This window comes from Protopterus annectens, chromosome 12.part0 (genome assembly GCF_019279795.1).
Source record: "Protopterus annectens isolate FY-2018-M chromosome 12.part0, PAN1.0, whole genome shotgun sequence".
Lineage (NCBI taxonomy): Eukaryota > Metazoa > Chordata > Ceratodontiformes > Protopteridae > Protopterus > Protopterus annectens.
This window is the reverse complement of record NC_056746.1, coordinates 1,533,673,743-1,533,688,904: the sequence shown is the minus strand read 5'-3', so window position 1 is coordinate 1,533,688,904 and position 15,162 is coordinate 1,533,673,743.

Here is a 15,162-nt window from a genome sequence, read left to right as displayed (position 1 = left end):
CAGAATTACTGTTACAGCAGCTGTATGGGAACATTAATGTGTTGGGGGATGGCCAGCCCATGCTCTGCTGGCATAGAAAGTCATGTGACTGTCCTGTGTTCTCACTGTTTGGCATCTCCCTTGAATATTGTAGTGGAGTTTCCAGCCATGTGGCCTAGTGAATATTATGGGGCACATACTATTGGACAGAGTACTTGTTGCCCCAAGTGGCTGTTATATCTCTGCAAGTAGCCTAGTAGCCCACTACAGGATCTCTGCAAGTAGCCCAGTAGCCCACTACAGATCTCTGCAAGTAGCTCAGTAGTCCACTATATTCCATTGCATACATGCGGCAGGTCCATACACATGCCACCATAGTTTAGTACCATGTACAAGTGGTGTATAAGACAGTGACTTACCTTGTGAATGCAGCAGTTGACAGACCTGTAGTTCGGGGCTGACTCTGTCTGATGTATGCCGTACACAACCAATACATGGTTAGGTACAGGTTGTATGGGCTGGCTGACATTTTTAGTATATGTATGCGAGTCAGAGTAAGGTGTCAGTCCCTAGGGCCCTAGGTTGCCAGTGCATGTGCTATTCATTGTCTCTTAGCCATGATAGTGGGCATGTCTATGTCTGCCTACAGGGATAACCTCAGGGGGGTTCCTCCTCCAACTCCGCCTGTGGGTGTGGCTGCGTGGACCTAGGCACTGGTGGGTGGCTGTGTATCCCTTCCCTTTCCTGACACTGCTGCAGACATTTCTACAGGATCATAATCTGTAGCATGGCACATACTGTGGACATCTGTGCACATGTGGCTGGAGAGTACTGCAGGGCTCCACTAGACATATCGAGGCAGCTGAACCGTGACTTCAGAAGCTCAAACACATGCTCTATGATGTTTCTAGTTTGTACGTGTGCCTCATTATGGCATTCTTCGGTAGGTTTGTGTGCATTTCTGATGGGTGACATCATCCATGGTTCCAGCGCGTAGCCAGAATCCACCAGTAAATGGCCATATGGAATGTCCCCCTAGCAAACATCAGGTACAGCTGTGATGCATGCCAGATATGGGAGCCGTGATAACTGCCAGGGCCGCCAGCACACACATTCATGATAATGCCCTGGGCACTGCACATGACCTGGCAGTTGATGGGGGTGATACCCCTTGTGGTTGACATGTGTACATGAGTGTAATCTATGGCAGCCAGTACCTCAGGGTAGTGTGCTACATGGTAGAAGAGTTGCATACTGCTGGCCCTTTCCTCAGTTGTGTGAGTTGAATAAATGTGCTCACTGGTATGTGGTACCATGGCATCCAGGAACTGATGAAGTACCCTGGATGCTGATGCCTGTGAGGCCACCATCATGTCCCCAGTTGGAAAGAACCTGTAGCTAGTATCCTAAGGGCTACACATACCTTTGTTTCTACTGAGCTGGGTTCCCCTCTGTTGGTTCTGGGTCTGAGTTGAGGGCAGCAGAGCTCAGTGAGTTCTTGTAGTAGATTCCTGTCCACCTTGTAGTGCTCTACAATCTCCAGCTCATGTACCCCCTGCTAGGTTACTCTGGGCCTGAACACTCTTCTCCTTCTCAGTCTAGGCCTATTGTCAACAGCAGCAGCTATTTATATATATATATATATATATATATATATATATATATATTTTTTTTTTTTTTTACTACTGGGGCATCATAATGCATACTTAGAGTCTCTTGTGTGATTTATACGTTACACTGTATATCTGTTTTTTTATTATACGTATACATATTGTTCCTTGTGTGTATTCTGTTAATTAGAGCTTTTTTCCCGGGCCTCCACTGAAAAAGGGCATGTGTCCAGTCAGACTTTCCCAGTAAACAAATGTAAAATAAATAAATAAAATAAAATAAAATAAAATAATAAAAATAAATAATTCTCAGCAGTCAGTTGACACACCCACAAGGACAGGCATGTTCAGCACAGTGGCACACTGCGCAAACACACGGGGACATGCTGAAACGCAGGTCCCAAAGGTAAGCAAAGCTTAGCAGTCACTGGACACCCCCCCCCTGTTCAGCAGAGCACTGTGCCGTGCAAACAGGTGCTGCTGAGCTCCAATGAGCTTAAAAAGAATGTGGACACACCCTCTTTTGATGTCAGCTACCTCCTCTGTGCACACTAAATTGGTTCTCTGCCTACACAGATGGGATATGCGGACAAGGATACTCATTTGTGCTATTCAGTAACTCCAGCTCATTTGCACAGAGATTTGTGCACATAACCTAGAAACTACATGGTTCCAGGCCCTGCCCCATTAGCAACCACAGCAGTCTACAATTGTACATACTCCATGCAAGGTCCTGTAATGCGTTACTGTCACATACTACTAATTTTGGTTTTACACTTTTTAAATTTTTTTATTTTTCATAACAGCATGTTTGCCCACTGCAGCGTGCTGCACAAACATAACCTGATTATTAAAAAAATATATATATTAAATTATTTTCCATTAGGTTTTGGACACACTGGATAGTTTTACACATATCTGTGTCTGCTATGCTATTTCTGTCCTTCTAACTAGATTTTGCAGCCCCTGTTGTCTAACATCCTGTACATTGACTTTTTGTGTGTACATTTTGGACACAAACACGGGGTCTACAGGACTGTCTATCTGCTTGCTGAAACACTCTACCACCCTCATTTGTATGCAATTCACCTGCTTATGAGGTGATTTGCATTCAACAGACAATTATGTTTTGGTGTGCTTGTGCACACCCCTTAGCTCTGTTTACTGGATCACACATCTGCTTATTTCTGTGTAAGCACTGTGCCGCTATGCCTGCACGGAAAAAAGTATTTGTAAGTTTTAGTGAATTCCCCCTTATGTTTATTCAGTTTACTGCTAATTTAAACAAGATGAAGACTTGCATGTACAGATTGTAATGGTCAATAGAGTAATGAAGCTAAATGCACGAATTCATGCTTGCGGAAATTCACTGTCAAATATTAACTTTCTCAAATTTGAATTTCTAAATATTGTGCTAAGATAACACTCATGTTTACATTACTTACTTGCATGATGAAAATGTTCGAATACATATGGCTGGCAACATACTTCATGGTGTTTTGTCTGACTACTGTGTTTGTAAATATTGGCTAAGCCTCTTTGCTTACATCACTATCCTGCTGCTACAGTAATCTGGCCGCTTACCTATTGTGAATGCTGCCTTGTAAAGATGTTTGTGCAGAAGCAGCACAGAGCAACATAGAGTTTTGCTAAATGTTCTTCCATACCACGTTTGTAGTATTCATCACTTATGGGATCCCCTACTGAGGGTAGCCCAACATACAGTTCTTAGAGGGACATCGTCCATCACATGTATGCTCCCTGGTCATGGTGTAGGGTGTAAAGGTGACATACAGATGTCCATACCTCAGAACTTCTTTGCTGCCAGTTAGAATTCCATCTTTGATCATTGGTCTGAATGCTCTTTCATCTGCTGCATGTTGCTTCTAGGGCTAGCTTTGCCAGACATATCCTACATGGTTTTCTGCAGAGTTCTTCTGGGCCTTCCTCCTCCTAACTTTCCTCTTAAGTTTTGGTACTCTCCCTTTAGTGATGAATACTGCAACAGTGACATGGAAGTACATAGTACAGTTGTATAAGATCTTACCATGACAGTAGATGTCGTCCTCTTCACTGTTGCAGTATTCATTTCCTCCCTCCCCTTATTCGTTTCTTCCTTTTTTCTTTCTGGATGCACATGTTCCTCTCTTTTCCTTGAACTGTTGTTCCTCCTGGGGCTCTTCAATTCTGAGGGATGGACATCTGTATGTCATCTTTATGCTCTACATTGTGAGCAGGTAGCATACATGTGATGTATGATGTCCCTATAACAACCTAAGGCTTTGGTTTACTCGCTGAACATCAGGCTACCCTCAGCAGGGGATTCCTTTAGTGATGAATACTGCAACAGTGAAAAAAGGACATCTACTTTTGTGGTAAGATTATACACAACTGCACGTTACTGTTGAATGTCCAACACTTCAAGATAAGATTACACATGTGCTAACACTTTGCCATCAGCAGTTCAAATCAGCTTAGCAGTGCTGCATTTAAAGAATACAATAAAAAATCACAGAATTATAGCTTTCTGTTGCAAGTTTGTATGTCTGTATTAACTGTTGCCCACAGATGAGCATGAGCTTTGAATGATGTTAACTCACCTAATTCATTTGTGTAAAGTAATAAGTCTGTTTTACAGTGTTTACACTTGTACCATGTTACCAGCTTGGTTAACCTATTCTCACCAAATGCATCATTGTCATTCTGCAGTGTACTGTACTATGTACAACTTGCATGTTTGTTTTGACAATGTACATAGTGGAAGTATGAGACAATACATGTGTACAATCATCCTGACATTATGTCATTGTAATACTTGATTGATTATCCGGTGTGTATGTCTTCCCATTATGTGGGACATATCACTATCCCTCACAGTAACACAATGTACAGTAAGGATAGTATCTACATTGCATTATAAAGGTATGTCATTACATGTGGCAACCATAGTGATGTTACATTCTCCTGTGCACACATATGCATTTGTTGCATGACCTGGGATGTTCCAGTTATTCAAAACAATGATTTTTTTTTTAAATATTCCAATATACAATTTCACATAGGTATTGTGAGTCTTCTCTTGTGGTGCTTGTGACTAATGAAGCCACGGTGGTGCAGCATTTAGCATTGTCACCTCACAGCAAGAGGTTCTCCCGTTCGATTCTTAGCTGGAGCGCCTTCTGTGTGGAGTCTGCATGTCCTCCCCGTGGTCGAGTGACGTTAAAGACATGCAGGAAGGTACGAGCATGAATAGGCATGCCTTTGTTGAAGGTTGGGCATCGAGCTAACAACACGGCACCGTAAAAATTTTCTACCAATCATGAGCAGACCGGAGTACCGCTGTGGCGACCCCTAACCGGGAAAAGCCGAAAGTCAAGTGTTTAACCTAAACACATAGGAGGTAAAATACTCAGGATGGAAGGTGTGTGTGTGTGTGTGTGTGTGTGTGTGTGTGTGTGTGTGTGTGTGTGATACTGTGTTGTATATCCACATCTCCTGAGATAAACACATTTAACTGTTCTCACAGCTCCCTTACCTCTATTTTTACAGTAATATCCTCTCTGGAATTACTGTGATGAGGTCATCCTGACAAAAGTGCAATCTATCCCATAATAATCAGATTTCTCCTGTGGTACTAGTGACTAATATAGTGCTTACTAGGTTGTATAACCTTAGATAGGTATGAGGTTCAATGCCCAACATGGAAGATGAATGTGTGTGTGTGAGAGAAAGAGCGAGAGAGAGAGACTGTTTGTATCACTTGTGTTATATCTACTTCTTCTAAGATAATCACATTTAACTGTACTCGCGTCTCCGATAGCCCTACTTTTACAGTAACATCCTTTTTTTTTTCCAACATCTTTATTAAATTTCCACGTGACAAAGGCAATCTTAATTTATATAAATAAAAAACATACAAAATGAAATCACTTTAGTTGTAAACAGTTTACATCACTTATAAACATTCTAGTCAATGGCAGTTAAGCATTATATAGCTCATTCAAATCCTGCCACTTAAACCTCATTCCTGCTCTGCATATACTTTTCCCACAATTCCCATTTTTTTATGTAGTTTGCTCCTTCCCTTTTCTAAGGATCCCAGTTCCAGTTGTTTTATCTCAGTTACTATATTCACTACTTATAGTAAAGTTGGTCTAGACTTTGATTTCCATTTTATAGTAATTGTTTTTTGGCAGCCACCATAATTAGACGCAGCAAGGCTTTACTATGTCTAGGCAATTCCGATTCTGTAGCATAACTCAAAAAAATCATCTCCCCAGTCAGTCCAATCCACCCACCCTGCATCTCCGACAGAGCAGCCCACAGGGAATCCCAAAAGTCTGCTAGCTCATCACATCTCAAAAAAATATTTTCCCAGCTATCTCTTTCTTGCCCATCATACCTCCAGCATTTGCTATCCGCCTGGGGAAAAATTCTTTGGAGTCTACTTGGGGTATAAAAATACCTATGTAAACATTTCCAGGCAAAGATCCTAAATCCTCTAGACTTTGTTGCATATTTGGGAAATGTACATATATCCCCCATTGTCTCTTTGTGAATTGCTTATCCAATCTCTCTTCCCAATCCTTTCTAAGCTCCTCTGACTGATTCTTGTAATTATCATGCAGTATTTTATATGCTTTACTAATTATTCCTTTTTTAATGGCAGCTTCTGTTGTACATTCTATTAAAAAACTCTACCAGTGCTGGTCTTTCATTTAGGAGCCCCCTATGTCTTTACCTTTGCCTATACTCTGATATCAATCCTTGATAGGGAAGGCAATCTCTAACCTGCAGTCCAAATAAATGTTTGGCCTCTTCCCATTCTATTACCTTACCCTTTATAGTTATTTGTTCCCAATACCTTGGTCCCTTTGCCAATTTTCTCCAATAAATTCCAGCCCCCTATTGCCTATTATTTGTATCCCTGACTACAGTCAACACTATCGGCAAAATCTCTTTTCTCCATTCTCATGCTGGTTTGGTTCTTAGAATACTTCCTGCTATTTTATGAATATAATACTCTGTATGATTTTGGTTGTTCTCCTTAAGAGTCTGCATCCAAAATCCCAATCTCTCCTTATTTCTTGAGCTTTCTCCCTGCGTCATCATCATCCCTTTCCACCTTGAATTATAGTTTTCTGCCTGTGCTATGTATAAGAGCCTTAACTGTGTTGCTCTAAAATAGCCCCTCAAATTAGGTAATCCTAGTCCACCTTGTTCTATTGGTAGAATCAGTTTATCCCACTTGACCCTTGCTGTCCTCCCATCAGCTCTTTTTTAATTACTGTCCACAATTTCTCCTCCTGTTGATAAAAGTATGCCTGACCTGTGTATAAGACTAAAGAGACTAAAAACATTTTAATGGCTTGTATCTTAGTATCCATATCGATATAACAAAATTTCCATTTTCTCAATTATTTGTATTATCTTCTGTTTAGTCCCTTCCCACAAATCCTTAGCTGCCACCACAGAGTCATTTCTAAGCCATATTCCTAAATACTTCATTTTATCATGTCCCCATAAATATGGATAGTGTTGGACCAATTCGTGTGTGGGTACATAATTTACCGCTACTGCCTTTGTTTTAGCTTCATTCATTTTGTATCCTGAGAAGATTTGAAACTGTCTTAAAATGTTCCACAACACTGTAATGTCCCTTTCTGGTTTTGTCATGTATAGAATAATATCATCTGCAAATAGAGCTTTTCCTGACTACCATACCAATTACATCCTTGAATTTCTGAGTCCCTTATTTTCTTTGCCAATGATTCTAATTATAATGCAAACAACAAAGAGGAAAGCGGACAACCCTGCCTGGTTCCTCTACTCAAGCTTAAATTATCGAAGACCCCACCCACTTTAATTTGTGCCTCCGATCCCTCATATATTCTTCTAATCAACCTTATAATTGTATCAGGGAAAACAAATGCTTCTATTGCCCTGCTCATGAAGTCCCAGTCTACTCTGTCAAATGCTTTCTCTGCATCAAGACCCACCAATAAAATTGGTACTTTTTTTACATTCTGCTTCCCTCTGGATCATCAATGTTCTGTTAATATTGTCAAATGTTTGCCTCCCCTCCACAAAACCATACTGATCCATATCTATCAATTTTAGTATCACCTTTGCCATTCTTTTAGAAATTATAGAGATAAACACTCTATAATCATGGTTTAGTAATGAAATAGGCCTGTATGAAGTTGGATCTGATGAATCTTTACCCTCTTTAGGTATTACCATTACCACCCCCTTCTTCCAGGATGTTGGAACTTCTCCTCTTAAAATACTGTTAAACAAAACCTTCCAGAACTTTATCATTTTTTCCCTCCTAACTTCCAAACTTCCACAGGAATACCATCTATTCCTGGGGACTTTCCTATATATTGGTTATACATAGCCATTTTTATCTCATCCCTTCCTATCCTAACTGTTAGTAATTGAGCCTCATCTACCTCTAACTTTGGCATATTTAATTCTTCCATAAATATTTCCATTTGTGCCTTTTCTTGATTTTCATATTTGCTTTATACAAATTTTCATAAACTTTCTAAAATATTTCTAATACTTCTACAGAGTTTCTTGTTATCTTCCTTGTTATAGGCTCCCTAAGCTTGGTGACTGTCCTTTCCACTTTTTGTTGCCTGAGTTGTTGTGCTAAAAGTTTTTGTGCTCTAGAATTATTATCAAAAAAACAGTTGCTTAACAACAATCTTTCTAAACTTATACATATTATTGAGGTAATCCCTTATTTTCTGTTTAGCATTCTGCAGCTGCTCCTTTTCTTGTTCTGAGAGATGTCCCCTATTTTACAATACTTTAACATTTGTCAATCCCTCTAAATAATTCTTGTTACTGTTTAGCCATATCTCCCTTTCTTTTATTTCCAACCTAGTTTAAAACTCCACTTTAATTTTATCCCACTCCTTAGCTATGTTCTTCTCTAGTAGCTCCTGAAATAAGTCCACGACCCATTCCTTAAATTCCTCTCTTTTCAACCGGTAGGCGGGGAAGCGCCAGTGTCTCATTTTTATTTCATTACCTTGCGTTTTTATTTTAGTTATTATTGGTGCATGATCTGAAATAGTTATTGGGTGCATTTCAAGACCTTCAATTAAATGCACACGTTCCTGTGAGATACAGACTCTATCTAGCCTAGCCCAGTTTTTGTATCTCGGTGAGTAATATGTAAATTCACTCCAAACATGCCAAACATTTTCATAAATTTCTTCAAAAAGCTAGCCTCCCTTGTTATATTATCCCTTCTAGGCCCCCCAGACACATCTTCACTGTTGCAAACCAAATTCCAGTCTCCACCTATAAGTAATATTCTTTGCTGAAAGCTGATTATTTCTCCCAAAATTTTCTTAAGCTCCATTATAGCAGTTTTAGAGGGGATGTAAATGCATGTCAGTGTAACCCTCCTCCATAGCCAGTACCCCCTTAGTGCTATGTATTTTCCAGTATTATCTTTTTTCCCTCTTCTATCACTATTGGGGCTCCTCTTGCAAATAAGTACTCCTCTTTTCCTTTGCCCCAAATATTCTGCTGAATAACCATCCTGAAAACCTTTCTTTATCAAATTCACACGTTCAGTTCTTTCCAGGTGTGTCTCCTGTAGCATAGCTATTTGCACTCTGCATTTTTAATATAGTTCACTGCTCTTTCTTTTTTATTTTTATCTGTAAGACCATTATATTGAAAGACATTACAGAAAGCATCATTTTCTTATATAGTTATTATTACCACCTTTTATATATAACTGCTGTTTTGCTAAATGTCTATTTCCAACTTTTTTGTTACATGTATATACTGACTGGCAGTTTGGTCTTTTATACAGTTGTTTCATGTCATATCCATTTGCACCTATGTCACATCTTACATAACTTTTTGTTTTTTTGAAAGCCCTCAAACAGAAAAAACACCCCCCCCCAAAAAAAAACTCCTAAAACCTACAAACTTTACAATAACACGCAAAACTATGTACATCTTCAAATATTGAAACTTTTGCTTCCTAATAACAACATAAGTTCTAAGTTGATAGCTACACAGACAGGCTAAAATTAACCAAAAAGAAAGGTTAGTCATGCTAAGATGCATGGTACAGCCTGTGCTATTAGTAAATGCTATTTAATTTTTTATATCTATATAACTCTCCCAGTTGAGAAAACACTTGAATGCTTTCAGTAAACACTTTCTCCAAGCCATTTTTCTTTATCAAATTGTCTTCTAGTGACATGCAAACCAGACACTGAACTGTTAAGGGTACCTTGTTTATCAGAAAGAAAGACTTACGGTATTTAATATTCTTTTTTCATTTACATGCTTTGTAATAAACTTCTTACTGGATAATGCCTATGTTTTTTACCCAGTCATTTCCCCATGCAAGCATGGGAAAAAGTACACTGATTTTTATTTTGTCATACTTGTTAACCAAAGTCTTGTGCCCCCCCCCCCATCTCCTCCCCTCCTCATTCTTTTTTCATTGCAATGTCTACATTTTTCAAAACTGGACAAAGAAAAAGAGAGAAGAAGAGTGAACAAGAAAAAAAACAAACGTACCTGTTTATATTAGTATCCATAGGTTCATAGGTTCATACTAGGCTATCTGCCCTAGAGCATTTATAAGCCTAGCCAGAATGTGTTTGGCTTTCGCCACCCATTTTAAATTTATTTTGCTATGCCCTTTTTCGAGGTTAGTATACTGTGCCTCTGTCTAACAGTGACACAGAAGTGATACCCGGGGTAAACCTACGATCTTCCATCCACTCATCAAGATTCCTCTTGAAGAGAGTCAATGAGGGACTCTGCCTAACCTGGACTGGGATTTTATTCCAGAGTGAAGGGAGCCTCTGGGTTATGAATCTGTCCCTCCAGCATGTCCTATTTATTTCAGTGCTGAGGTTCAAGTCTCTCGAGCACGTAGCTCGATGGGATTTGGATTTTCTGAGGTGCAGCATGTCCATTAATTCTGGGTTGGACATGGCTTTATACTTCAGGCACAGATCGCCTCTGAACAGGCGGTATGCCACTGAGTAGAGCTGGAGTTTCTTTAACCGGGCAGCATACGGCATCTGTTTGAGCCCTTTGATCCTCTTGGTGAGGTACTTTTGGGGTCTTTCCAGTTGCTGCAGGTGTCTGGTAAGGTACATCCCAAAAGGGGCATTGTACTCAATTATGGGCCTGATGAGGGATGAGTAAAGAGGCACGATGACCTCCCCTGATCTAGATGTGAATCCCTTCATGATTAGGTGGGCTATATAAAATGTTTTTCTAACCACTTTGGCCACGTGGTTGACAAATGAGAGATTGCTATCAACTTGGGTCCCCAGGTCCCTAATTACTTCTTCTGTACTTAATGGATTACCACCTATGTGGTAATTTGTGGGCACTTTGTTTTTGCCAAAGGGAATGACTATACACTTTTTGGCATTTAGCTTGAGGCCATGGCTCTGGCACCAGTTGTCTGTCTCTATGAGGCCCTTTTGGAGGATGCTTGTGTCAGCTGGAGAGTCGATTATGGCACCCAGTTTGCAGTCATCTGCGAACTTGGTCAGCCACAGTCCTTCCATGTTGGCCTGTACTTCCGAGAAATATATACCGAACAAGAGAGGTCCCAGGACTGAGCCTTGTGGGACACCACTTGTAACTGGTTTGGAGTCTGACATGGCTCCAGCAATTCTAACCATGTGGGTTCTGTCCTTGAGCCAGTTTGCAATCCATCTAGTGACATAGGGATTTAGATTTAAGCTGGTGAGCTTATCTATAATGCCCGAGTGGGGTATTGTATCGAAGGCTTTTGCGAGGTCCAGGTAAGCTGTGTGGACCACCTTCCCCTCGTCAATGGCCTTGGTGACTGTTTCAAAGAAATCAACCAAGTTTAAGAGGCAGGATCTGCCCTTAACAAAGCCGAACTGGGTAGGATCCAGTGTCTGTAGGTCCCCAATATCTTTATTTATGAGGTCCATGATGATCCTTTCCATAGCTTTGCAGACCAAGCTAGTCAGGCTTATGGGGCGATAGTTTCCAGGATCCGTTGAGGCACCACCTTTATGGAGAGGGACCACTGTTGCTGTACGCCACTCTTTGGGCACATATCCTGTAGTAAGGCTGAGATTGAACAGTAGTTTTATGTTTGGGTTTAGCTCTTCTTGGAGTTCATGTAGGACGCAGCCCGGGACACCGTCTGGTCCCATTGATAACGGAGAGAAGTTTACTTGAAGTCTAACCAGTTTTGTATTATCTTTAAAGCTGTCACACCTGGGAAAACCCCTGATTGTTTTCAGGGAACATTATGTCCTAGCCAGTTTCTCTGTTATTTTTTTTTCTTTTCCTTCAGCCTATCACCTTCCACCAGACTGTCTCCAGTTTCTCTTCATCAGACTGCCTCCATGGAGACAAGCTGCAGAAAAGCTACTTAGCATAGATATTTGCAAGGGCTAGAAAAACAACCTTATAATATTCAATATTCTTTTTTCATTTACTTGCTCTCTGTTTTAAAACAAAAAGGTCCTTAATCAGTCATTTTTCCATGCAAGAATGAAAATGAAGCTCATCAGTTTGGACTCTGTCATGCCCCTTAACCAGGCTCTTTTTATTTTGGTAATCATTACATTACCTATGTTTCTCAAAACTACACAAGACGAAAATGAGAAGAGGGGAGAAAAATAAAAACACCTGTTTACAATCCCCATTACACCCCAAAAATAGCATGCAAAGTAAACCATGCAACACAGATACAATACTATTAAGAACAGATGTTTTCTTTACTTACATTTAGCGTTCTCTCCTGTCTTCCCCTCTCCAAAGCATTTTCCAAACATTAATGACATGAAGTAGGGCATATACTTAAGTCCCCCACTCAGCAAACAAATTTTGAAGAAGTTCAATGTTTCCAGATTTCCTTGTACTATGATATTTCACAAATATAATTAATGTTTTGTAATCCCACATCAAGTTACTGATTTTATTACTGTTCTTCTCCATCACCCAGATCCTTCCCGTCTCTGCTTCATTTCCAACGTACTCTCGATTCTACTGGTTAACTCTCCTGCGTCTTTCCTTCTCTCCAACATTTTCCTTTGAAATACTGGAAAAGGTTTCACAGATGCAGTCTCTCTGTGGTCTTTATTACCAGAGGAGTGAGAAGCCAAATCTCCTTCTGTTTCACAGCTCAGTTTTTGTTGGACAGACATCTGTATTTCCTCCTTAGCATGCACTTCATCAAAAAATGATTTTGTCCCTCCAGGGAAGAATATCTTAAAGACAGCTGGATATAGCAGTTTGAATTTCACACCTGCATCTCAGCATTCTCTAAATAGAGGGATGAATTTATTTCTCTTTTGCCTGGTGTACAATGAGTAATCATTCTCCACAAACACTCTGCTGTCACCTACTTTTAGTATTTTGTTCTTCTGCCGCAATTTTGACAAAATCAATTCTTTCTGCTGCTAGGATTGCATCCTTACTATTAAAGGTCTAGGTTGCTTTCTTATCACTAGATTTGGAGCATACACACAATGTGCCTATTCAACTAATAAATCCTGCTCTGGAATAGCAGTCCAGCTGATTATTTGTGCTTTCATGAATTTAATGCAGTCTGTTCCTTCCAGCTTCTCTGGTATAACTAGAAATCTCAAGTTTTCCCTACATGTTCTGTCCTCTAATTCTATTATTTTTTGACACATCTCTTCCTGAGCAGTCTCATATTCAGTCAGCCTTTTCTTTATTTCGACCTCTGACTTTTGCAGCTTTATCATCTCATCCGAATATCTGTTTAAAGCTTCTTCCATTTGTTCCAGCCTTTTGTTGTTTTAATATACGCTATCAGTGTTTTGTTTATTTTAACCATGTCTTTATGCAGTTGTCTTATATCATCCTATAGGTTATTGGAAGTCATGTCTGAAGGTTGCATTACTTTTTGCTGAGCAGCTGCAAAACTCTCCCTAGTCAGTGCTTCTTCCTCACTTTTTGTAGCTGTTTTTTTCAGGTCTTCTGTATTGCTTTATTCTTGGCATCCAGGCAGTGTACTTACTAAGAAGTTACTGAAATACAACCATAAACACACGTCTACTGGTCTTCTCTGCTAAGTTTCTGATTTCATACTGGGAGAGCTAAAAACAAGCTGTTAGTGTGCAGACATCTTGGAACACCTACTTTTACAGTAACATCCTGTCTGAAACACACTGATGAGGTCATCCTCTGACAGCCAGACTTCAACTGTGGTGCTTGCAGGTATTTCAGTGTTCCCTAGATTGTGTAAACTAGATAGATAAGTGGTTTGACACATGCCATGGAAAACTTGTATGTGGGTGTTTTATGCTCTCCATTTCCCCTGCAGAAGATGTAGTTAAATGGGTACACAGTTCCCTCAGAACAACTTTTACAGAAACATTCTGCATGAAACACACTGATGAAGTCATCCTGTCAGAAGTGCAACCTCTTCCATGAGAGTCAGATACTCTCCACTGGAACATGCAACTAATACAGTGGTCTATAGATTATGCAACTAGATAGGTAGGAGGTTCAACACACAATATGGTGGAATTGTATGCGGGTGTGTAATGTTGTTTGCTGTTAGGTAAGCATGTGCTCATTCAACCTATACTATGAATATTTTTTAAAATCAAAGATGACTGCAGCATCCCCACAACTTCATTGCTACATAAGGGGTAGCTATGATACTATATGATAATGTAATGATTACACTTTTATATGCATTATGTAAAGGAAACATTGCTTCCTTAGGCAATATTGTGCCCACATATTTGTACATTAATGCTTAAAATAACAGTGTCATGGGTTGAAAGATAGCCATTTAATGCTCTTAGAGGGGAAGTGATGCAAACATTTAAGTGGGGAGGTGGGAGGACACTTAAATTTTTCAGATGGAAGAGTTTTTTGTGAGGCATCAATAAAAGCACATACTTACAACATTATATTGTCTGCCTACACTCTGGTTCAACACACTGATGAAGTCATTGTTTTGCAAGTAAGCCAAAGCTATTTGAATGTCAGATGTCTCCTGTGGTGCCTGCATGTCTGACACTGTTCTCTATAACATGTAAATAGACAGGTAGAATGTTCAACTACAGCAGTGCTTAACTTCTACAAGTGTGACTGCAAGGAGAATCATGACTGTTTTATGCAAATATGTAGTGGCAATATTTACAAGCCTTGATTGGCTGTAGGACTACTGTTACCAGATCTATCTCCTTGGCAGTACATTGCTGATGCCATCTCTTTACAGATGCTATATGTCTCAGTTGTATTCACTACTCTCCTGTGGTACTGGCTGTTGATAAAATGCTGTATAGATGTTGTAAGTGGCTTGGTAGGTGGTTTGATTCCATCACTGCTTCAATAGTGAAACAGTTATTACTGTCATGTACCATTGCCACCTCACAAACAAAAGTTATGAATTCACCGTAATGATAGATCTGCATTGCCTGTCTCTGTCTGGTTCAAACTGTGGGACTTGGGGGTATGATATGAGCCAATTTTAATGTCTTTAGCCTGTTTGGCTCCACCTCCCTTACACATAACTCTCTACTGCTCCATCAAGTCCCCAAAT